The sequence below is a fragment of the Gigantopelta aegis genome, chromosome 4 (genome assembly GCF_016097555.1).
Source record: "Gigantopelta aegis isolate Gae_Host chromosome 4, Gae_host_genome, whole genome shotgun sequence".
In the NCBI taxonomy this organism is placed as follows: domain Eukaryota; kingdom Metazoa; phylum Mollusca; class Gastropoda; order Neomphalida; family Peltospiridae; genus Gigantopelta; species Gigantopelta aegis.
Genome location: NC_054702.1, coordinates 74,430,840 through 74,455,421, shown reverse-complemented (window position 1 = coordinate 74,455,421; position 24,582 = coordinate 74,430,840). Strand labels below are relative to the sequence as shown.

The 24,582-nt window shown below is 37.4% G+C and overlaps 1 long non-coding RNA gene across 1 annotated transcript in view; it reads left to right on the top strand.

Moving 5' to 3' along the window:
* LOC121371083 overlaps positions 1-24,305 on the top strand; it is a 31,584-nt gene extending 7,279 nt beyond the window's left edge. The window contains exons 2-4 of the long non-coding RNA XR_005957768.1: positions 17,206-17,394; positions 21,820-21,962; positions 22,342-24,305. This is a non-coding gene — a long non-coding RNA (uncharacterized LOC121371083). The remainder of the gene's footprint in view (positions 1-17,205; positions 17,395-21,819; positions 21,963-22,341) is intronic.
* Positions 24,306-24,582: the final 277 nt, after the last annotated feature.

Sequence of the window (24,582 nt, the reverse complement as noted above, 5' to 3'; positions counted from 1 at the left end):
CCCTATTACAAGAGGCATTAGCTTCTCTCGTCATACTAGCGATGTCGGTGCCACAGTCAGTGATCCTTTGGACAGGGTTGGTAACTTGGATTTCCAGTCTTCAATCACGGCGATATCGACATCTCTCAATAACAACATTATGTCGATTTTTAAGTGACCAAAACCAACCATTTGTTGCCTTGAACGTGTCAACACCTAAACCAACAGCAAACTTCAGAGCTGTTTACGCTAATTTTTCTCTATGCCGCATCTTGAAACCACTCTCAAACAAAGAGTGTTAATATCTTCATAACCGGTAACTTTCTTTTGTCTTTTCGCTGGCTTTTTTTTTTTTTTTTTTTTTTTTTCACAAAATCTGTCAGGATATCAGATTTTTCTCTTTAAAATGCAGTTAATTTGACTGCGACTCACATCAAACTGGTCAGCTATCATCCTGGCACTGAAGCAATTTTTCTCAGATTTTTTGTGCAGCTTCAATTCTGTTCTAATTTCTCGTTCCAGCCAGTGCTCCACAACTGGTGTAACAAAAGGCTGTGGTATGTACTATCCTGTCTGTGGGATGGTGCATATAAAAGATCTTGCTGCTAATCGAAAAGAATAGCCCATGAAGTGGCAACAGCGGGTTTCCTCTCTCAATGTCCTTAAACCATATGTTTGATGCCATATAACCGTAAATAAAATGTGTTGAGTGCGTTGTTAAATAAAATATTTCCTTCCTCTGTTTTAACGTTAACTCTACACGATGTTTGGGAAGGAAATGGTTTTATGTAACGACGCCCTCACTCACTTTTTGGGGTGGGTGAGGAGCTGGGCGTAGCCCAGTGGTAAAGCGCTCGCTTGATGTGCGGTCGGTTTGGGATCGATTCCCATCGGTGGGCCCATTGGGCTATTTCTCGCACCAGCCAGTACACCACAACTGGTACACCAAAGGCCGTGGTATGTGCTATCCTGTCTATAGGATGGTGTATATAAAAGATCCCTTGCTGCTAATCGAAAAGAGTAGCCCATGAAGTGGCGACAGCGGGTCTGATGCCATATAACCGTAAATAAAATGTGTTGTGTGCGTTGTTATATAAACCATGTCCTCACATTTTATTTATGGTTATATGGCGTCGGACATATGGTTAAGGACCACACGGAGAGGAAACCTGCTGTCGTCACATCATGGGCTACTCTTTTCGATTAGCAGCAAGGGATCTTTTATATGCACCATCCCACATACAGGATAGCACATACCATGGCCTTTGATATACCAGTCGTAGTGCACTGGCTGGAGCGAAAAATAGCCCAATGGGCCCACCGACGAGGATCGATCACAAACCGACCGCGCATCCAGTGAACGCTTTACCACTCGCAAATACGATGGATAATGCACTGTATCTCGAACATAAGTAAAACAATGACTATTCTCATTGTTAGGGACAGGGAAATATATGCATATACTTTGTGGCCATTATGGCAACTTCAACTGTCCATTTTGGAAGAAAACCATTAGTTGTAAATGTATTTTGTGGCCGTTATAGCAGGTCCAACCATTCATTTTGGGCCAAAGATAGTGGCCGCTGGCCGCACAAGACAGATGGTCGTTATATATAGGTAAAATAAATCTCGTTGGGCGGAATTTATAATGGCCATTATGGACAGGTGGCCGTTAGACCAGTCTCGATGTATATATTATATTATATTATAAAATAAATAAATAAAACCATGGCGAGGGAAAAGAGAGAAATACACTTACATTGAAATTGACAATGAAAAGAGACTATATAAAAATTCCCTGTGTAGTGCATTATCTCGGGTAAAAGAAAGGGAGATAATACCACCACTAAGGAGTGGTCTGTTTTCAAACTAAATTAATGACAGATATGGTATGTCCATTACAGGTATATTATTATTAGTCTTTTACAAGAATAAGGTTACAACACCCCCCCCCCCCCCCCCCCCCCCCCAAAAAAAAAAAACACACCACACAACAAAACAAAAACAACAAACTAATAGTCTTTAATAAAAAGTAAGCTACACTATTTTTGGAGTAGTGTGTGTGTGTGAGAGAGAGAGAGAGAGAGAGAGAGAGAGAGAGAGAGAGAGAGCCTGTATGGAGTCATGACCTACTGACCTACTTAGACCAGACCACCGAGTGTATAAAAAGTAGCACCATTCTGAGCTGAACCACAAACATTGCAGCTGTTAGACAACTGTATTGGATTGCGAGAGAAAAAAGTAAGTATGTATTGTATTTTATAAATTTAACTACTATAGGGGATGAGTAAGTATTGGTAGTAGAACAATAAAATTTCTTTACATAATTATACGTGGGATAACAAAGTTGTATTTAACGATGCAAAGGTGATGCGTTTATTATGGAACTCAGAAATGTGTCCTCTAAATATACGAAATCACATTTTAATATAAATAAAAGTTTTACTAGCGAAATGTACGTTATTTGGAGACTGAACACCATTTTTCGCATATCGCAGGAATGCTTTTGTCGCACTCGACACGGTTACAAAATAATTGATGTCCAAAACCAGTATACTGGAGAGAATGAAACAGTTAACAGACTCTACTTTCCTAATCAGCCGATGGTCGAATTGCTATACCCAGGTTATTATTGGCCAAACATAACACCGTTTTATTTAAATTTTTTATTTAAAGTGTATCATGAAACTCTTGCAATGACCTAATGATCATTGCAAGAACTCGTTTTTGTTCCTGTCTGTCCCTGAAAAAGAAAAAAAACACATTAAATGTTGATTTTGTTTTTTAACAGGAAACATGTCACGTAAACCATATTTGGCACCAACCATGTACAATTAATTATAAATTGAACCACCTAAAAAAAAAAATTATAAAAAATTAATTACTTAAAATATCTCCATAAAAGAACCCCAGATACGAGCTCTTAGCGGAAATTGCCGATCTTTAATGAGCAGGGCAATCACGAGGTCCGTGACGTCAGAGACGCGTCGCTTGATCTGACGCCTTACACTTAAAAGCATTAGTCCGTACTACTCATAAAGAATCTAAGACTTGCACAGCTTACCAAAAACAATGAGTTGTTCGTTCGCAAAACGTTTTGCCGTATCAATATGAGCTGTTAGTAAATGAAGAAAGACACACATTTACTTACACAACAGTGATACTGAAGAAAAAACGGATAGCGAGTCGGAGGGTGGAGAAACTGATGGTGCCAGACCAGACCGGTCGACCAATTTACAGCCCGGAGCCCGAAAGTAACCCGGAGACAAAACCAAAACTCGGATGCTAATGCCGAGGTGTATACTGTTCATATTTAGCATAAAGATACACCTCGATATGATGTATTTAAATATGTAAAAAAAATATAAATGTAGGACAAAAAAAAAATTGGGTTTTTTTTTTTTAGAAAATATCGCATTTTTTTATGTTCGGGCTGTACATAATGAAATCTGTATGCACAGTGTAAACAAACGCTCTAATTTACGACAAGGCGCTTCACTTTCATTAACCTGGCTTGTAAAACAACATAAATGACTTGAGAGTATATTCAACTTTTAAACTAAATATATTTCTATTTGCATCAATAGAACGAAATGGGTTATAGTATTTTCTCTCATAAAAAAAAAAGTAGCATATTATTAGGCCTATTGGTAGGGTGCGTTAGAGTAAAAACGACCACTCACGATACCCAAGTGATAATTTTCTTTTCTTTGGTACTACGTCATTGGTCAGTTTTGTAATTTTAGATGGGGAAAGTCTACTTAATTAAGGGTTTTACAGCATTATTTACAGTAATGAAGCAGGGGCGGCTGATAATGTCCATTAACATTGTACTATAGTCGCGACAGGTTACGCCACAATACCCTGGATCTTAAAAAAACTTGCACGTATTTTGTGCGTATGTCTAGACCGTGGTAATCACTTACCTGGTCGATACCCTGCAATTTACACCTGCCAATCAGGAATCACATGTGCAGGCCACGGAAAGAAAGGACCAATTAACTAAAACAACACTCCGATTCTCAAGTCAGCCCGTGGATGAAACATAATAGTTATTTCGACACCGACAGTAGTGGTTTATTTTGTATTGAACTTCGTGTTGCTTTGGGGCTTCGGGCGATGAGGAACGTTTTTGTGACGTATTCCGCCCGAAGATTAAAAACATTATTTAAAATTATTATTGTTTTCTACACATTTTTTAAAAAACATATTTAAATACATCGTACTGAGATGTATCCTCATGCCAAATCCCATGTTTGTATATGCCATATTTAATTACTTATTGACGTTTCCTTCTTCGGACGGCGAATACAGATTTTGTTATGTAGGCCTACAGCCCTAACATGAAAAATCTATTTTTTTCCAAAAAAATAAAGAAATAAAAAATTCTACATTTTTGTTTTAACATATATAAATACATCATGCTGAGGTGTATCTTTGTGCCAAATATGTACAATGTACACCTCGGCATTCGCAACAGAGTACTGTTTTTGTCTCCGGGTAACGTTCGGGCTCCGGGCTGTAAATAGGCTGACACCAAAGTACTATGCGGTGTTGGTGTCCAATCTTTTCTTTTGCGATAAAATACACGCGTCTTTCTTCGGATACAATCCTTTGGAAAACCATAAAAAGACAATCCCGATCTTTTAAACTGTTTATTTTTACACCCAAAGGCCGCGCAGTACGGCACTGTTGGACTGAAAAGATCGTAAGCCCCTTACTCCATATATAAACAGTTAACAACAATGGAAGAGTACAGCGGCTCTGACGTCACTTCCCTTTTTTTCCGAACGCTCACGAAGAAATATGCATAAATCGTACTTTGATACTGATTAGCGTAATTTCTTCATTTTAAGTTAACTACACGTATTTTATTGTTATAAAGTTATTTGTATATTATTTTTATATCATTTTTCTTTTAAAATGAGCTATAATATGGTCACGTGTCATGTTTCCTTTAAGATATTTAACCCGTAAAAATATTCCCAGTTTAATGTCATTTAATCAGTATGTCTAGTCTTTGTATAAGAGAGAGAACATACACTCAATCACTCCACCTTTAAGGACAATTAAGGTATTTGGTCTGGTATGCATATTCAACGATATATAACGCACATTATTGCTTAATATCAACACGTATAATCGTATAGTTAATTAATAAAACGGTTAAATGTGACGACTATTATATATAACGGGCGCAGCCATTTTGTACCATCTCAGTGAGTACGCCCTCTGGCGAGCTGTTGGTTACGTAATACTTAACGCGTCACGTCAGGAATGAGCCTTAGAACTAGAGAAACACAATCTACCTGGTTTTTGCGGGATGATAAATAGTCATACATTGCAATGTTCTGTAATAATACACATCCCAGTAAGCCAACAGTAAGTATATACAGCACTATATATATTATTTTTCAATACAAAATAAAATACCATTGTCAAAGTGGCTACACAACAAGTCGAAACAATTAACAATGTTTTTCCCATGCATTAACCTACGTACTGAAATGATACACCGAGTGTTTTCTTAGTTGATTGGTCTATGCTGTTAGTTGCTTCTACCTGTGATTTCTGATTGGCAGGTGTATATTTGATTGGTAACCAGACGAGCCAATTAATTGACGCTGTCTAGACACAAAAATACATACCGGTATTGTGGAATATTACCTGTCGCCCCTAAAATTGTAATGGACATGGTTTATTACTGCAAATAGTTCTGTAAAACTATTGATTAAGTAGACTTTTCCATCTACAACCACAGAACTGACCAATTACGTAGTCCCAAAGAAAAGAAAATTATCACTTGGGTATCGTGGGTTGTCATTTTTGCTCCAACGTACAATATCAATAGGCGTAATAGTGTACATTTTTCCTTTGGATTATTAAACAGAGAAAAATACTATAACCCCATTTTGTTCTGTTAATGCAAAGAAATATATTTAGTTAAATAGTTTATTATATTATTACGTCATTTATGCTGTTTTACAAGTCAGGTTGATCAAAGAGAAGCGCCTTGTCGAAAATTACTGCTTTTGTTTACACTGTACATACAGGTTGCATATATAGTACCAAAGAAGAGAGTACCGTGTCAAAGTTCGACGTGCACCGTCAAATATTTACGGAGTAAAAGCAGCTGTGGGTGTGATTGGTAGTAATATGTGACATTGATTATTTGTGCAAATACTATTATCCAGTGACAATAAATAAATACACTTTTATTTGTTATACAGTTGTTATGCAGTATATACCAGAGGTTGAAACTAATGCGGGGTACCCCCAAAAATGGAACTGCAATTTTCAGCAAAAATGACGGTTGCTATTAAAAACATAAATTAAATCTCTTAAATGATACTCGACACCCCCCCCCCCCCCCCCCCCCCCCCCCCCATTTTCTTGCAGCTAGATTAGATGTGAGGTGCCACACTTTCTATTGCTGTACTTCCTGGGTGTGTTGAAACGCTGCTTATATCAGTTTTATTAGTAAACGTTAACATTATCGGCAATAGGAATTGATTTGGTCTAATGGAACCTACATGTATAGCATATATTCACTATATTATCATTATTTTATATTGTGTGCCATTTACTGTTATTTGACAGTCATAATTGCTTAATTAGGTTACACTGAGGCATGGGAGTTCATAATGACCTTGACCTTGGCATTAATTTACTGTGCACTGCTGAGAATAGAGTTTGAAAAAAAGTCTGTGCTGACCAATTGGAGATTTTGGCCCATATTTTTTACTTAAAATATTTTAAAGCTTATTTATCCAAGGTGATGGACATGTCATATAACACTAATCTTATTTAGGATAATAAGTCTAGGCAAGATGAAATAAGCTATTAGTAATAATTTATTTTTAGTTAAAAAATAATGTTAGCTGATATTAGGTTAAGCTTTTAGATCTCCATTAACAATGTGTATTTGAATGCAATTGGCTCTGGAATGACTATATTTAAATAACCTGATTTCTGCTGTAATTTTAACATACTTTTTAGGTTGGTGAATTATGATTTAGGCAAATATGGGAGTTTTTACAAATGTTTTTGTGAGTTTGGCAAAAACATTAAAATCTACAGAAGTGGGTTCTGTGTAGCCATTTTGCATTCTCTTCTTTATTTGTACACAAATACAAGCTTGGTAATGATAGCTTTAGGTCAGTTCATTAAATCTTGTCCATATATTCAGTGAGTTTTCTATAGAAAAGGGTATTTGAAGTATATACCAAGTACAAGAGCAATTTTGACACATTTGTTAATCTACCTAGGAGTGTGTTAGTATTATCTTCCACTATTACCACACTTGTAAAGCTATATTTTCCAATATTACTATGTAAATGATGTGTTACATTACAGATTGTAGTAATGCATACGATATAAATATTATATTCAGTTAAAACAGAAAATAATTAAAGAAAAATGACTTTCGCACTCTTTTGATGGATTGAATGTGCTTTTTTTATGACAAATAAAAAATAAAGATGTAAAACCCTAATGATAACTCTAGATATGATACATGTCTGTAAGCACCAATCACTGGAGATTATTAATAACATATCAACAGATCCTGATAGTCATGAAAACACCCAATTGGACACTTTTTGAAAAATATATATTTTTGATATAGGTTGCATAGTACCAAAGAAGAGAGTACCGTGTCAAAGTTTGACGTGCACCGTCAAATATTTACGGAGTAAAAGCAGCTGTGGGTGTGATTGGTAGTAATATGTGACATTGATTATTTGTGCAAATACTATTATCCATTGACAATACATAAATACACTTTTATTTGTTATACAGTTGTTATGCAGTATATACCAGAGGTTGAAACTAATGCGGGGTACCCCCAAAAATGGAACTGCAATTTTCAGCAAAAATGACGGTTGCTATTAAAAACATAAATTAAATCTCTTAAATGATACGTGATTTGGTCTAATGGAACCTACAGGAGATGGTCAGGAGCTGACGTCACTTCGCCCCAAGCTATCCCACCGGACGTCACAAAAACGAAACAAAATGGCGGCCCCGAGTTAGCAGGAATAATCATGGTTTTTTATTAACTCTAAAATTACGCGTTTTTCATTTGCTAAAGTGTCAGTATGTGTTGGTGGTCCGGGTATGCATCTTCCAAGGCTCTTGTTGGAGTTGACCTTACCTTTAATGCCAGATTGAACGCACTTGAACATTAATATCAAAAGCAACATCCAAAACAAAATAACGTAATACAATAAATACTTACATATAGGGGGGTCTTCAAAATAGACCTTAATGTTGGGTTGGCGACAGGGCTGCCGGAGGCGACGATGGCGATGGTGGAGGGCGTGTAGACAAACACGTCGCTGAAAATATAGGAGATACGTAAAAAAAAAAAAAAAAAAAAAAACGAGCATTGTTCATTATTAGCTTTTAGGCGACTGAGATTTCTTAAGAGTTGTACTGATTTTAAAATCGTTGCAATATATAACTGAATGCAATTTTAATATTTATTTACGTAAAAAGAAGTAAATGTAAAACTTACGTTTCATAGGTGTTCATGGCTGTGTCCAAAGTAACGAATGACTGTTAGCAGCTGTGTTCAAAGTAATGAATGATTGTTAGCAATGAATTTATAATCGTCATACAATCAAGTCCCGTTAACATTCCCATATGGTAACTTAAGTACCGTGACGAAAAGAACACATTTAAAAAAGATAACAACACCAGATGTCCCGCTCCTCGTCGTGGGTACAGACTCGGCATCGGGTCCCGGCCTTCGATGGTGGACAGTATCCACGGAAGGGGTGACTAAACCTTCATTGGATAACGGCACTTTAAGTCAATGCGACTGACTGCCTAACACTAGATTTATCGTAACGCTCCAGAGGAACCACAATGAACGCGGGAAAGCGCTCCTCCCCTGGGTGGATAATGACATCATTGTCACCTATCGAGATGTTAACATACACACGCTAACAACAGTGGACAATACTTTTACAAATAAGTGGCGTTCTTTAGTAAAGACCATGAAATAACAGGTGCCGGAATACAGGTACACAGCTTTAACTAATTAAATATGTTTTATTGTTAAAGACCACCGTTCACCATTTCACCGCTCACCATTTCTCGTGACGTAAACAATGGAGCCAGCCACAAGACAATTAATTTGCGTATAATCATTATGACAAGCGAAAACACTGTCCTTGTTCATCTACATAATATGAAGCTATTTACCTCCAAACAAGGAATTACCCTACCGTATCGTTTCGTTTTGTAAATTAAATTAGAATTATTTCTGCATACGTCTTGTGGTTTAATGGATAGAGCGTAAGCGCACGTCACGGGCGAACCAAGTTCGCCTCTCAGTAGTGCAATTGTTTTTTTGTTTTTTTATAGTTGTTTCCTTCTTATATAAATCTATAGTTGTTTATTCTCTATTTGTTAGGTATACAAAACAAAATTTCACGAATATAATAAGTAGGCCCGACTGAATGTGAATAAAAAATTGCGGTATCGAATTTCTAACAGTCACGCGTATTAACGTGTGTGTGTGTGTGTGTGTGTGTGTGTGTGTGTGAAACACCCCAGCCCATTGCTTGGAAGAAAGAACGCGTGACTGCAACTCAACGCTCCAACCTAACCTATGATCTTTTAACTGCATTTTAAACACAAGTATTTTCCTAGAGTACAAGCCTTTATAGACAACCAGTGTATTATGTATGGTATATCAAAGGTCGTGGTATGTTCTGTCTTGTAAAAGTAGCGGTAGAAATATCCAATCACAAATCTAGTCATAGAGTAAAAAACAAAAAACAAACGCAGTGGTTTGGTTTTTTATTTATTTCTAAATAACAAATCACTGACATATATAAAATGGGCACACATTGGGTTACATCGAGAGGCCTTAAGGGCGACATATGAATAATATTAGTGTTCATTTCTCTTCATCTTCGTCCTCATCATCATCGGTATCGTCGTCGTCTACTTCGTCCAAATATTCGCCGATCCAGGAACGATACTGATTTAATTTAGAACGAATCTGTGGTCTGACATCTCGGTTAGGATTCACAGACTGTAGAAGTTTCCTCGTGTTGGGGCCTTTGTCAAAGTAATGCATATAGGTCAGAAAGCGAGAGTACGTGTCTTTAAATAACTTCCATTGTAAAGTCTTCATGTTTCTTTCGATGGCATCTTGGGACATGTTTTTATCTTCGTAGTGTTTTCTCTTGCTTTCGATATAGTCATGATTGATGTCGAATTCACGTTCCACCATGAGACGAATGCCTTCGTTTTCCAGGTCGGGCAACAGCTCTTCTTTTTCATTTCCCTCCTCACACGTTTTAAATCGCAGATGTCGCTTCCGTCTTTAAAGACCAGACCACACGTATCGCAAGACTGCATCCTCTTGACTTTTTTCAGATAGGGTTCCTCCTCATTTTCTTCTTCGTCGTCACTTTCGTAGGCGGGCATGCCTGGTAGTTTTCTTTTGAATGTGTTTCTTTGCATGTAGAGCTCTCTCTTCGTCGGTGGCTGCAACTCTTCTGAGACATTCGCCGTTACGTTTGTGCTTTTATACCATTCGGGCGGGCCCGTCTCTAAACCATTAGGTCGAAGGCGCCAATGTTCGGTCGTGGTCGGTTTCAAGTCCACCAAGAGATGTCCGTAGGGCCTGTGGGTAGTTTCCTCAAACCGCTGCATGAAATGACGAGTATTTCCAGGATACATCTGCTGTGCCAAGGTTAGGACTTGCTGCTTGTCGATGGGGTTGTTGAACAGTGCCAGGTAATGACAGTTTCTTCTCTGTGTCGGGTCCTTGCTGTGATACAGGTTCTGGTTGATGGCGATGACGGATAAGTTTCTGTGGTGACTTCCTTCTGTGAACAGGTCGGTGATGCGAGGGTCTTTTCCAGCTGTAGACACCAGGTCGTCCAACACGATGAAATTTCTGACTCTCGAATCCAAATAATGATCCTTTTCCAAATTCTCGGGTATGCCTTGAACAAATTTCACTCGAGCAACCATTTTGATCGTATCATAGAGGGGTTGCCATCGTTTGTAGAGCCAAATGATGCGTTGAGGCGATGGGAAGATCTTGCCATCCCTCAACAATTTGTATACCAAAAATGTCTTTCCACACGACGTGGGTCCCGACACGATCATGGTGAAGGGATGTAGCAATCTTAGGGGATGCTGCTGCTGCTGTGGTGGTGGTGGTGGTGGTTGCAGCTGTGGTGGTGGTGGTGGTGGCTGCTGCTGTGGTGGTAGACCTTTAGCATGTTTTTGTTGAAAATGTCTTAACATGGCGTCTCTCCTCGAGAATGTGAAACCACATTCTGAACATGTGCTCTGCATGATGACTCTAAATGAAATGACGATATCTGACCCACATATTTCCTTTTATAGTTTATTTAGAAATGCTTCTGCAGTTTCGGGGCTTTCCAACCCGTATCACTTTGTTGTTGTTGTTTCCGTTTCAGATCGGCCTTGGCTTGCTCCACCACTTGCTGCGTTGGGGAGACCATGACAACATTGGGTGTCAGGGGCTTGTTTTGATCCTCTTTTTCTTTTTTCCACGTGGGATCGTAGAGTTCTAGACATCGATCCACACTGTACATGATCTGACTTTTCCCACCACGTTGAATTTCGAAGTGAGGTTGAAGTTTGCCTTCTGCTTGCAATTTGTAGAAACGGGTCCATTTGTCTACGTTGGGAACATACAATTTGTACTGGTCTGACATGTATAGAGATCCTGCATATCTCCAGCGATCCGTGATCACTGACAATACGGTTTTTGCTTTCATCTGATCCAGGTGACTGTCGTCCAAAATGAAGGCTAACAAAGGGGTGTTTTGTTTCAATATACGTTTTCTAGTTCTATTCATCACGGCAGGTGACACGAGCATTTTCATCATGTTCAGATATTCATTGTTAGATTGTAAAAATCGACGTTTCTGTCCTGCTCCGATGTTAATACGTCTGCCCAACAACGATCGCCACCAAGGCCAACATTTGTTCTGCATTCATATCATTCAGTAAATTCAAAGTCATATGGTAATCGTGAATGTTCATCATCAGTTTTAAATAATCATAATGTCTTAATACGTATTGGGCCATGTTTCAAAACCAAAAAGGCTATGGTTTCACGTGTAGTGTCACCGTTACTGGTTCCGTGATGAATGAAGCTGGATTGCCATTGGCATTCTCTATATAGATGTCGATTATCTGCACATCTTCCAGTTTCAAAGGTATGTAATGATACTGTTGAAACACAAATGACCTTTCCTTTTTATTTCCCATCAAATAAATACCTTTCAATAAGGGCTCTTTTCCTCCTCCCACGTGTGAACTGTGACAAATATTTGAACACGCGTATACATCGCGACAGTCTGATTTCCTTGAGACTTCCCAATGCTGAATGGTGATTTCGGTGGTTGCTATGACTCACTTTTTACCCAGATATAACCTATCATACAGATTGACCCTAAAAGACTATGGTTCGTTGTCGGGAAAATAAGACGTGCTGTCTGTACTTCGAATCGTAATATACTTATCCATGGTGCTTATTGGTTTTGATCTTGGGATTTGGCAGCAAATAACCTAAGATACTACTGAGTAGTGCTGTCCACAAGTTAGAATTTCCTCGATCAAGAGATAAGTTTATTATACACGTAATCACCACTACGTAAATGATGACGATCTGAGAGAAAAATACCGTTTCAGATTTGGCTACTCGTTTACCAAAAAATGTCCCAAGTATCACCCGAATGACTTCGAGAAAGAGGTTGTGTCTCTGCAGTTTCTTCCATACTAATGAAAGTCAAACAGGTGTTGAGGTCTTTTATACCATCTGATATCGAATGACGTCTGCTTCTGGAATCCACGTATTGTACTTCTTAGGCCAGTGAAGCCATTTCACCAACACTTCTTTTTTCTTGTTATGAGTTCTCTTTTTCACGATGTCTTGGATGCGGTATAATTGTTCTGGATTCTCTGTCACCTCTTGAAGTTCGGCAGCATAGAATGTCCCTTCGATGGCATCACCAATCCAATCCTTTAATTTGTACATGTCTTTACCTTGAGACCAGTATCTTTTCTCGACGGTAAATATTTCCCCAGACCATTTCTCTTGGTATTCCCGATCGAAGGTACCACGAAGATGACTGACTCGTACTTTTTCAACTATGTCAAAAGTAAACTTTTTCTGGATTTTCTTTTTAGATTTGATCAGATACTGCGACAGACGGACCTCTTCTTCATTCGTTTTGTTTACACTGATTGGTGTTTGACCTATCATCCTATGTATGGTATGATTATAACTATGGACGACTTTCTCTAACACATCCATGTACTTTGTAAGTAAAGTGTTTTTTTAACATATAGCGATACAGGCTCATTTTAATGGTTTTAATGACCCGTTCTGCGTAACTGGCTTTGGTTTCATTGAGTGAAAACAACTGCGTTATACCGTGTGACTTTAATAATGCTTTGACCATATGGTTCTTGTACTCCGACCCTGAATCAGACTGAAACAGTTTGGGTTTTCTGGACTCTGACTTCCATAGATCTGTCAAAACGTCTGTCATGTGTTTGCCCGTTTTCGATTTGAGCGGCAGAACCCACAAGTATCTGGAGAACAGGTCAATTATCACCATGAGATATTTCACCCCCTCATTATATTTAGCCAAACTGACCATGTCCATCAGGTCGGATTGCCAGTGGCTGTCTAAGCCTTCCACCGTATAGGTATTACGCGGAAACGTTCGCCTCACTTGATGTGTCATGGTATAGGTCTCTTGACCTTTCAACCATTTCTTAATCTGCGTTAGAGGAATTTTAAATTTATCCTCTGCTTTAACGGCTTGGTACAGTTTAACAGGACCTGCATAACTACCAGGATGTTTTGCATCGTAGTAAACAGATTCCAGGTACCGTTCCCATGGAGACATGGTTCTCGACTGACCGATAGATCATAAAGACATGCTATTTATAAACAACAGATTCACAATATACAACACAATTTTTTTACTAAACAGCAGAAATACACAAAATATATGACAAAACATAGCAAAAACATACAGGTGTTTCAAATGCGTCTGAACACATTGTTCACATACAATCTAATTAAAATTAGCTCCACTATTACATGTGGATCTAAAGACAGCTAGTTGGAGCTCATGTCCACTAATCAAAACCTTACTTGCAGAATCCTGCCAGTGATTTAAAACTAACAACACTGCGTAGTCCCCAATGTCCAGGTAACATTTCGTCTGTAAATAATAATTTAAATATTGACCAATCACACTTCGCCTTTTATAACGTTATTTGGGAGCATACAAATTCTAAAAATATCGGGCGAGTCTATTTTAGTGGCCGCAGTACAGCGAACCATACCAATACGTACGGGGTGGGTTATCAGTCTTCAGTTTTACATTAAAATTATTTATTTTATAAAATAAAACATGTTTTAAGGCATTCGTAATTCACACGAAACATGTCGTATACCCTCAAGATAATTCGGAATGTTTTCAAATTATTTTTAAATCACTGGCAGGATTCTGCAAGTAAGGTTATGATTGGTGGACATGAGCTCCAACTGGCCGTCTTTAGATCCACATGTAATAGTGGAGCTAATTTTAATTAGATTGGTTCACATAGGGACATCTCGGAGAGAGAGTGTAATGTTCCATCACCGGATCGTCCGTCTTCTTCCATTGGTAGGCTCGTAGCCCACAACAGAAGCACATGACGGCATCGTAATCTCCCGTGTAATGAAAACCCGCCTTGGCGAGTTCTTTTGGTTTTTGGAGTAATTGTAGCGGCCATCGAGCATACGTCAGCATCCGGGCATAGAAATGCCTCATTTCGGTATGATGACAGAACAAGTAACGTCTCAATAAGTCTTCATCATCATCATCATCATCGTATTCATGGACAGCATTCGTTTGATCTGTAGGTTCATCCATCAATTCGTCATCTTCATTTCCATTCCTGATTTCACAGGCAGCATCTGTTTGATCCGTGAGATTTTCATCTTGTTTGGTAGTCACTCTTTTGATCGTATGTCTTTCTGAACATTTGCAGACCAAGACGTCGTTATCGTCGCTACTGCTGCTGCTACTAACACTGCTCGAATATCCCGATGCCATTTTCTTCGTTCCAGATAGAGTGCAACAAGACACAAAAATGTTAGAATCATAAAACACGTCTGCTCCCTAGGACAGTCGTAAAACAAATGCCGTTTATACCACAAACCACTTTTTATAGCCACAAAATGTCTGTTACCACTGATGGCACTCGTTCGGGTTGCAGAAGTTACACTGTAGGAATCCCATCTGATTTTGATGGTCGTCTTGCATGGCGCAGGGCACGATCGAGTTCAGATCTGGTACAAAGTCACACATAACTGCGAAACAGTCTTTGAGTTTCTCCCATTGGTCTAGGTGAAGAAAAATTCCTTTCTTCGATGGCTTGATCGCGTCATCGCACCACCACCACTGTCGAATGTCTACATCGACAATGTTGTTGTCCACGCTCACGTACACGTTGGACCCAATATGACGAAACAACTTCTCCTCTTTCCTTTCCTTTAAGACTGCAATGGTGTCGTCTATCTGGCTCTTACTCGTACACAGTTCGACCCAGTGTTTAAGGGTTAGTGCAATACCTCGCTTCGTGGGTAAAGTGGCATTTTCGTCGTCAAATTTCCTGATGTGAATGGCAATGTCCCCTTTCCACAGTTTGGCCACAACGTATACGTTACTTCCAAGTTCTATCTTGCATCTCGTATCGGTATTACTTGTCGAACAGGCCATGTCAAATGAATTCAGTTCTCGTTCGTAGAGAGTGAATGAAGTTACTACTAACGAAATACCCTGTGTTTTTATACTCTCAGGTCTGGTCTAAGTAGGTCACGAGAAAGCAGGTCACGAGAAAGTAGGTCAGTAGGTCATGACTCCATACAGGCCCCTATACTACTGAGAGAGAGAGAGAGAGAGAGAGAGAGAGAGAGAGAGAGAGAGCGAGCGAGCGCACAAACACAAAAGATCATAGGCCTATCATACTCGGCATACACATGTACACATGGTGGACATTATTTGGGGGAGGGGCAATTGAAGGCGCGAGGTATTTGGGGGGTCCGGGGGCATGATTCAAAGGTTATTTGCCCATTAATGTAACTCTCGCCGTTTATCTCGATCTGTCTCGCTACAACTTGTAATGGAGATGTAAAGGTTATCCAAAAAAAAAGAAGCAAACATTATGGAGGGGGGGGGCACCCCCACCCACCCCGCTACGAGCATGATATACATACATGTTTGTACGAACGCATATACATATAATCACAAATAAATATACATACCCACGAATCCCCCCTAAACAAACAAATGCATACATATTATATTATATACCACAGACATATTATAGGCCTATATACACCACTTGGTGTAAACTCAACTGTATTGAATTTCCTATTACATATACAATGCATATAATATAATAAAAATAAAAATAAAACATGCAATTACGTGTATATGGTCTCTTGGCTTGTATTACTATTATACAACTGGAAAGGTTTTAACTGTTTAGAAAGCGAATCAAATGTTATTGTGGACACTTTTTTATGGGATATTTTATGTAAATGTAAGGCCTTCGCCAAACACTGTTTTCTTTTCTTGGTCCAACAAGAGTCTATCTCACTGGTTCTGGCATTTTAGTTAGTTACCTTGTGGACATAAAACATAGTTTTCTTGAGCGCGACTTTTTCAGCACCCGATCTCCATATTGACGACCTTGACCTCATACAATTATTAATAGTGGCGCATATATCATAAAAGGAAGATCGCCCAAATACTAGCAATACTATTTGGGCGACTAACGTCATTATTTTTTTAATATTTAAGTCGCCCAAACGGGCCTTTGGTCACATTTGGCGAACTGGCCACAGGCCGTTTCGGTCCTTACCAAATGTGTTTCTGTTATATGTAAATAGAAAAACTAAAAATGGTAGCAACGGCTATTTCTTAAAACCTCAGTAAACCGAACAACTAACTAACCCTAACAGTTTATTTTATTTGGTCCCAAGGGTGTTCAGTTTAGAAGGGTTTCAAATATCGCACATATATATTATACATACAAATATATAGATGATAGATAGATAAATAGTTTTTCATATAGACAGAGAGACATGCAAATATTGCTTTGTTTTTTTTCAATACTACATGTATATGGAGGTTTTTCTGCAAATTTATGTAGGTGAGCATTCCTGCACTAAATGATTCCAAATCCATTGGAATGTGTATCTACAATGTGATTGTACTAGCTATAGCGGGGGTACCAGTCTCTCTACTAATGGACAGCGATGTTGACACCTTCTACGGCATCATCTGCACCCTCATCATATTAGGAACTACATCTACTCAGTGTTATATATTTGTTCCAAAAGTAAGTTAAAGGTTTGTTTTTGTTTGTTTATCGACACCACTAAAGTGCATTGGTTTCATGGGTTATTCACTGTCAAACGTTTGAAGAGGAAAGCCACTACATTTTTCCTCCAATAGTAGCAAGGGCTCTTTTATATCCACTATTCTCACAGCCAGAATAACATAAACCATAGCCTTTGATGGTACATTGGCTGTAATGAGAAATAGCCCAATATACATGTACATTTAGGCCCACCGACGGATCGATCCCAGTTTGATCTTGCATCAAGCGAGCACTTTACCACTGGGATACGTCCCGCCACTCCAAAAGTAAGAGACAATGCAATATATTGTATTTAAATATGAAGCTAATAATATGTTAAAAGTTTTTAATATGATCACATCACAAATGTCTTCCATATACCCAAGATAACTTATAGGTGCGTTTTCAAATTTGTCAGTATCAGTACCTTGACAATTTTCACATGTATCTGCGCTTAAGATCTACATTTTAGTCAATCTCACATATAATCTTTACAATAGAACTGTAATGTACGCTTAATTGTTGGCTTAAAATACTGCATGGTTTCCTCAAGAATCATGTGTCAAAAATATAAACTATATACATGGACAATCGTTGTTGCATATTCATTAAAATAGCACTCATTTCTTCAACTTCAAACTGTAATGCCATGCGTTAATTTCTCTGTCACCAGGACTGAATTATGCATTAAAATAAATGTTTAAATAGTATTAAATGAACTTGCTTGGATGTAGTTTTTTGTGGGCATTTACATGTAATTCAAGGTACAAATACTAGTTTGTATAGTTAATTCACAAGAAACATTAATAAATATTGTTCGTTATTATGCAACTTCGAGAATGCTTCTTTGATGCTACTCACATGTTCTATAAATAGATATGTGATATGATCCATAACCGGTTCCGATGGTGTAGCGGGTTTCCTCTCTAAGACTGTATGTCAAAATTACCAAATGTTTGACATCCATGCAGTAGCCGATTATTAATACGTCACTGTGCTCTAGTGGTGGTGTTAAACAAAAAAACCTTTCTTTTCTTTATAGTGATTTATTAGCATACTTCTTTTATCTCGTTTACTGTTTCAGATACTTCGATCTGTAGAATAGTGTATTAATTTTTTGGAAAAATTCTTATTCGGGATCGGGAAGAGCTTCAAATAAATGTGTAAAAAATGATTTAATTATCGTTATTTTGCCATTAACAGTCAAGGATCTGTTTGACCATGAACGTAGTATTCTGCCAATCTGATTAAAATTAGCTCCATTATTACATGTGGATCTAACAGCAGCCAGTTGGAGCTCTAGTCCAGTTGACCTTACTTGCAGAATCACGCTAGTGATTTGAAAACATTCGGAATTAAGCCGAGGGTGTACGAAATGATTCGGTTGAATTACGAAGTATGCCGGAAACTAAAATTTTAATGTTGAACTTTCGTTTCAAGACCGGGGGGGGGGGGGGGGGGGGGGGGGGAACGTGATTGTATAGCCATAAAATCTATTTATTCTAGTACACAATCCAGAGTTTATTACTGCACTTTTACCCCTGTTTTTTTTTTTTATGTTGAGCAGAGGCGGATGGCATTCCACCTCATGTCATTGCCCCCCTCCTAAATGGATTTTCTGGATCCGCCACTGTTGAAATAGGCCAACAAGTTTGTCTATTGCTTAAGCGGCGGTATTTTTCACAGTGCTAAAACTTAACCTTACAACAATACAGTTTATATATCTATTTTACAAGTGCATTAATTAGAATTAGGTAATTGGTAATTTGACGTCTGCCGTGGTATCAACTTAGTGACCTGCCAATCATACCAATTGGTGTCAAGCACTAATTAAATATGGTATGGGCAATCAAAGGCGCTGTAGTTTAATTGTTGTCACAGGTATTCCTGGCGTCTGAACGAGTACACCATGACAACTATATATTACATGGATACGTGTTTAGTATGTACGTGTTATAAATAAGGATAATTTACCCATGAAATATATATATACCCATGAAATATATACCCATGAAATATAATGATCTGATTTATAACTTGCATCTATGTTACATTTGTTTACCAATGCCAAAGTATCATCTTATATGAAAAAAAATCTAATCTCCTTCGTTTAGCCTGAAATAATGATTTTAACAAGCTGAATATATTTGTCATTTTTAAGTAGACTTGCATTAACTTTCAAATATTCCAGTCCGTGTTTTGTTTGGTGCACTGATATTTCTAATAGTACGATAGAATGATCTGATTTATAACTTGCACCTATGTTACATTTGTTTACCAATGCCAAAGTATCATCTTATATGAAAAAAAATCTAATCTACTTCGTTTAGTTAAGTTATTTAGTAGCCACGTATATTGACGTTTACTAGAATTTAATATTGTCGAATGATGATTTAAACTTAAATGCATGTAGTCCTTAATTAAATAATGTTATGCATGAGAACTAAAGGATATATATATATATATATTTATATAAATTGATTGGGTCTAAAGTGTAGTCTTAATTCAATCTGATTAAAATTAGCTCTGCTGGTCTCACCATTAGATCTAACAGCATTGTGTGGACTCCCCATGTTCAGGTAACGTTTCATCTATAAATAACAATTTAAATAACGACCAATTACACTTCGCCTTTTATAACGTTATTCGGGTGCATACAAATTCTAAAAATATTGGTCGAGACTATTTTTGCAATAGGCGAACTTGTTGGTCTATTTCAACATTGAAAAAACAGGGGGAAAAGTGCAGTATACTATGGAATGTATACTAGTATAAACAGATTTTATGGCTATACCATAACGTTGTTTTTTTCGTCTTGAAACGAATTTTATATAAAATTTCATATTGCAATTAGTTTCCGGCATACTTCGTAATTCACCCGAATCATTTCGTATACCCTCGGAATAATCCCGAATGTTTTCAAATTCTTTTCAAATCACTGGCATGATTTTGCAAGTAAGGTTTTGATTGGTCGATTGAAAGGTCAACTGGACATGAGCTCCAACGGGCTGCTGTTAAATCCACGTGGAGCTAATTTTAATTAGAATGAGACTTAATTGTACAACATTCCAGTCACCTAGGAAGGTGCCAAAAAGTGGGGGGAGGGCACGCGCACACAAACGCACACATATAAATACATATATATATATCCCTCCCCCGCTTCCTACACCAGTGACCTGCCAAAATAGTTGATCCTGGTAAGTTTTCTTCTAATTTCTGTTTAAGATTATCAAAGTATTGAGGCGAGTCAGAATTTATGTCTAAAATAGTATAGCGACCATCTTTATCGGTTATAGTTTTATTGATGTATTCAAAATTATTTTTATTTTAAACTCTAGGCCATTGCTGAACTAATCTTTACTGTAAGAGGTTTTTTGTGAAGGGATATTATTCCATGCGAAGGGATGCATCTCTGGTATAAAAGCTAGCCGTGTAAATCGTATGCTAAATGCATTGTCCGTCTACGACCACTATCTTCTGGAGTGTATCAGCCATCTACAGTCCATATTGTGTGGAAAGGGTTAAACACTTTTAGGTTAGACATTAAAAGGCTATTTGGAGATGTGAGAAACTGCCAACTGAAATAAGAAAGATATACACATTGTCTTCAGGCTCGTAGGAACGATTTTTGGAGTTATATCTAGAGAGGGTTACAGTCTCCATAGTGGAGGGTGCACAAGCCATGTTAAATTTTTACCTTTATTTATATAGACTAGGAAAAACGTGCATTGTCTTCACGATGGGGCACAGTCCCCACCCACCCCAGTTCCTACTGGTCTGGTCTTAGCGAGTGGCTATCTTACAGATAAGGTACCCGACATTGATTCATGAGATTAACATACCATATGGGGCATTCCGTGTCAAACCGATCACTTTTAGGACTCGCCCTCTAAGATTTAAATGATTTCAGTAGATTAGAAAACCGGCGAACCAATTAATCTTCGAGATACAGGTCGTTGAACTTTGACCTCATTGGGTATACCACCCATTTTCAAAGGGCTTAACATTTTTACTAATTGTGGTTTTGTTTAACGACACCACTTGACACTAAAGCGCATTGATTTATTAATCATCGGCTATTGGATGTCAAACATTGTGCATTTGTGACATATAGTCACTACATTTGTCCATTAGTAGCAACGGATCTTTTATATGCACTATCCCACAGACAGGATAGTACATACCACGGCCTTAGATATACCAGTGGTGGTACACTGGCTATAACGAGAAATTGCTGTACCATAAATAATTTAAGTGACATGCGGCTTATAAAATGTGCGGCTTATTTGTGAGCAGTACCTGTAAAACGTGTTAAAACACAGGGGTACAGGTTATTAAGGGTGCGTTGCATAGTAAGGAAAATATGGTATACGATTTATTAAAGCTAGTCTTTCACTTTTGTAGGTAATTCGATTAAAGAAGTACTTGGCAGGAGATAAAAGCATGTGCAGTGTTAGATCTTCAGGATTGTATTCTATTCAGGACAGCTCGGTTCCTTCCATTTCCGATGATCAAAATTGAGGTTGTGGTGTTAGCGTAAACAACATGTGAGAGTTGAATAAATTATTCTTAATATACTAATTCTAAAACTTGTACTTATGTGACAGTTTAAGAAAATCTTGTGAACAGTATTAACAAAATGGCACGCTTAATTAAATTAATCATGACCACACATAATTATATCCTGAATAAATAATTGCATGATCGTGAAATTATGGTAAGCCATATACCAATATATCCAGTATTATTGCTGTAACTTAAGAAAGTATTTATATTAGACAATGATACTTGAGTGGATATCAGCCCCTCTTCAAGATGATTGAACGTTTTTAACTATAAAGTGGCAGCTAGAGATGATATTCTACCCTCTTTTTAATTTAGTCTTGATTAGTGTTTTATCAAGACCATGTTATATTTCCCTTGTAGTTTGTGACAAACCAACATTGATACAGTCCTCTTAGTATGCATGCATGCACATCAAAAGAGCATGTCTGGGACATCTCCATCACGGTCTACTGTGACTGAAGGAATTAAATTTGGATTTGAAAGGACATTCCACAAGAGTTCCTGTGGCAATTATTTGTATTAGCAAGACATCATTGCATTACATGCACCGAAGTTGGGAGTGGATGTAAAATATACTGAAATCTGGAATTGGCTTTTGAACTCCACAGTTGTTTGAAGTAAACTTGTGAATCATGTCAAAGCAGTATAATTTTTGGACTCAAATGTCAAATTAAGCAGTATACATTGTAACTGTGGACATTTATGTCAAAAAAGTATATACTTGTGGACTCTCAAAATGTGTCTAACATGTAAATCATTTTCTGAAAACTATCAGTATGTATAATATTATCTTGCACAGGAATCTTTTATTTTGAAACTATTTAGATAGAGATGTATTTCTAATAGACATTATATATGAATCTGAATTATTAAAATGTTGTTGTTACTTATACATGTATGCCATACTCTAAACCACTCCCAGTAATAATTTTGGCCCCACAAGCCGATATTACCAATTAGCCTGTCTTTAACTTTTGTCAAGAGATCTAGAAATTTATGTAAGATCTCATGCATTAATGAAACTTCTGAACATAGCACTTTAAATATATACTTTTACTCTTAATTTTAAAGACTTGTTTACTTGTAAACTATGTTGTATTCGTTCTTATCTTTCTTTGACAGACACCCTAGAGCCGATATGTACTTTTGTGCTGTGGTGTTGTTAAACATTCATTCATTATGATTGAATACATAGTGTACATATCATTACCATGTCTCAGATACGGATATGCATGTAGTTACATTCTAGTAGGTCACGGGCTAAATAGTGTCCTCACCCACGCACGAACTGGCGTGCACACACGCACGCACGCACGCACGCACGCACACACACCATGGATCCCAATATGTCCTGAAAATGAAACTAACTTCAAACAGCAAGTGAAACTAGTATTTCATATTACAAGAGTAAAATTAATTAAACTCATTTTAACTGTTCAAGACATTTTCTCTTAATTGTTTACTTTTAATGCCAGTATGCTGATAATTGGTGTCAAATGAAAGCTATGATAGCATAGAATATGAACGACTAGCACACAGATGACAAACATTTGATGTGTTTTGTAAATAAAAAAATATTATAGATATTGGGATATTTTATGGTAAGTGGTATGGTAAAGTGGGGTACATATATGTCACTTAATGTGACAATCATATATTTTTAGTGGATATCGTACATTAAAGCATGTCAAGCAAACCAGTATATAATAAACTTTTATTTAATATATAATACTGTATTATTCATGGCACTGACGCATGTGTTGGTATTTTGGTACAAAAAAAGATAGAGGGTATACTGATTATGACCTAATGTCAATGAAAAATAAAAGACGTTTTCTAGGGTACCCTCAACCACTGGTGATAAATAAGTAATGAATCCCAATTTTTTTCAGTTACCGCGGTTAGTTTCTTATGTTCAAGATGTACTAAGCTTAGAGGCTTATAAGCAAAACTGACATAGGCAGTACATAGTACTAGAATTAGGAGTGGATTGAGGATGCTATGTATATAGCCCATGGCCTATTGGTTTGTATCACACAAAATTTACACTAAATTTACACCGGAATAAAAAAAATGCATGAAAACGTCAAGGTTTTAAAAAATTATTATTGACAAAATCTCAAGCTTCATCTTTATGTGTTATAAGATTCCAGTGGTATTATATTATAATTTTGTGCTTAGTAAAATAGTCATAGATGTACTAATGGTCAATGTGATGACTGAATATAACAATCCATAGTAGACTGTCAGTCTTTCTGCTAGAAATAATATTTTGGGTATGGCGCTATGGAATTGAATCCAAGCACAGTCAACAGGAGGAGGGGGGGGGGGGGGGGGGGGGGGGGCTCCCACAGAAAGAAAATGGGTTGAAGTTTAGGATTAGGGTAATGGTAAGTCATTAATGTTGTCAAAAGGTTAACTTAAAAATATAAAATCTGCAAAAAACATTGGGATATGGTGCCATATCCGTTTTATCTTCTAGCAGAAACCCTGATTGTCATAGAACATGTTATTAACTGTAATTGTTCTTTCAGTTTAGATTATGGACTTGGTGTAAATATGTTGTGGTTTGTTTTTATGTGTTAAACAACATATATATAT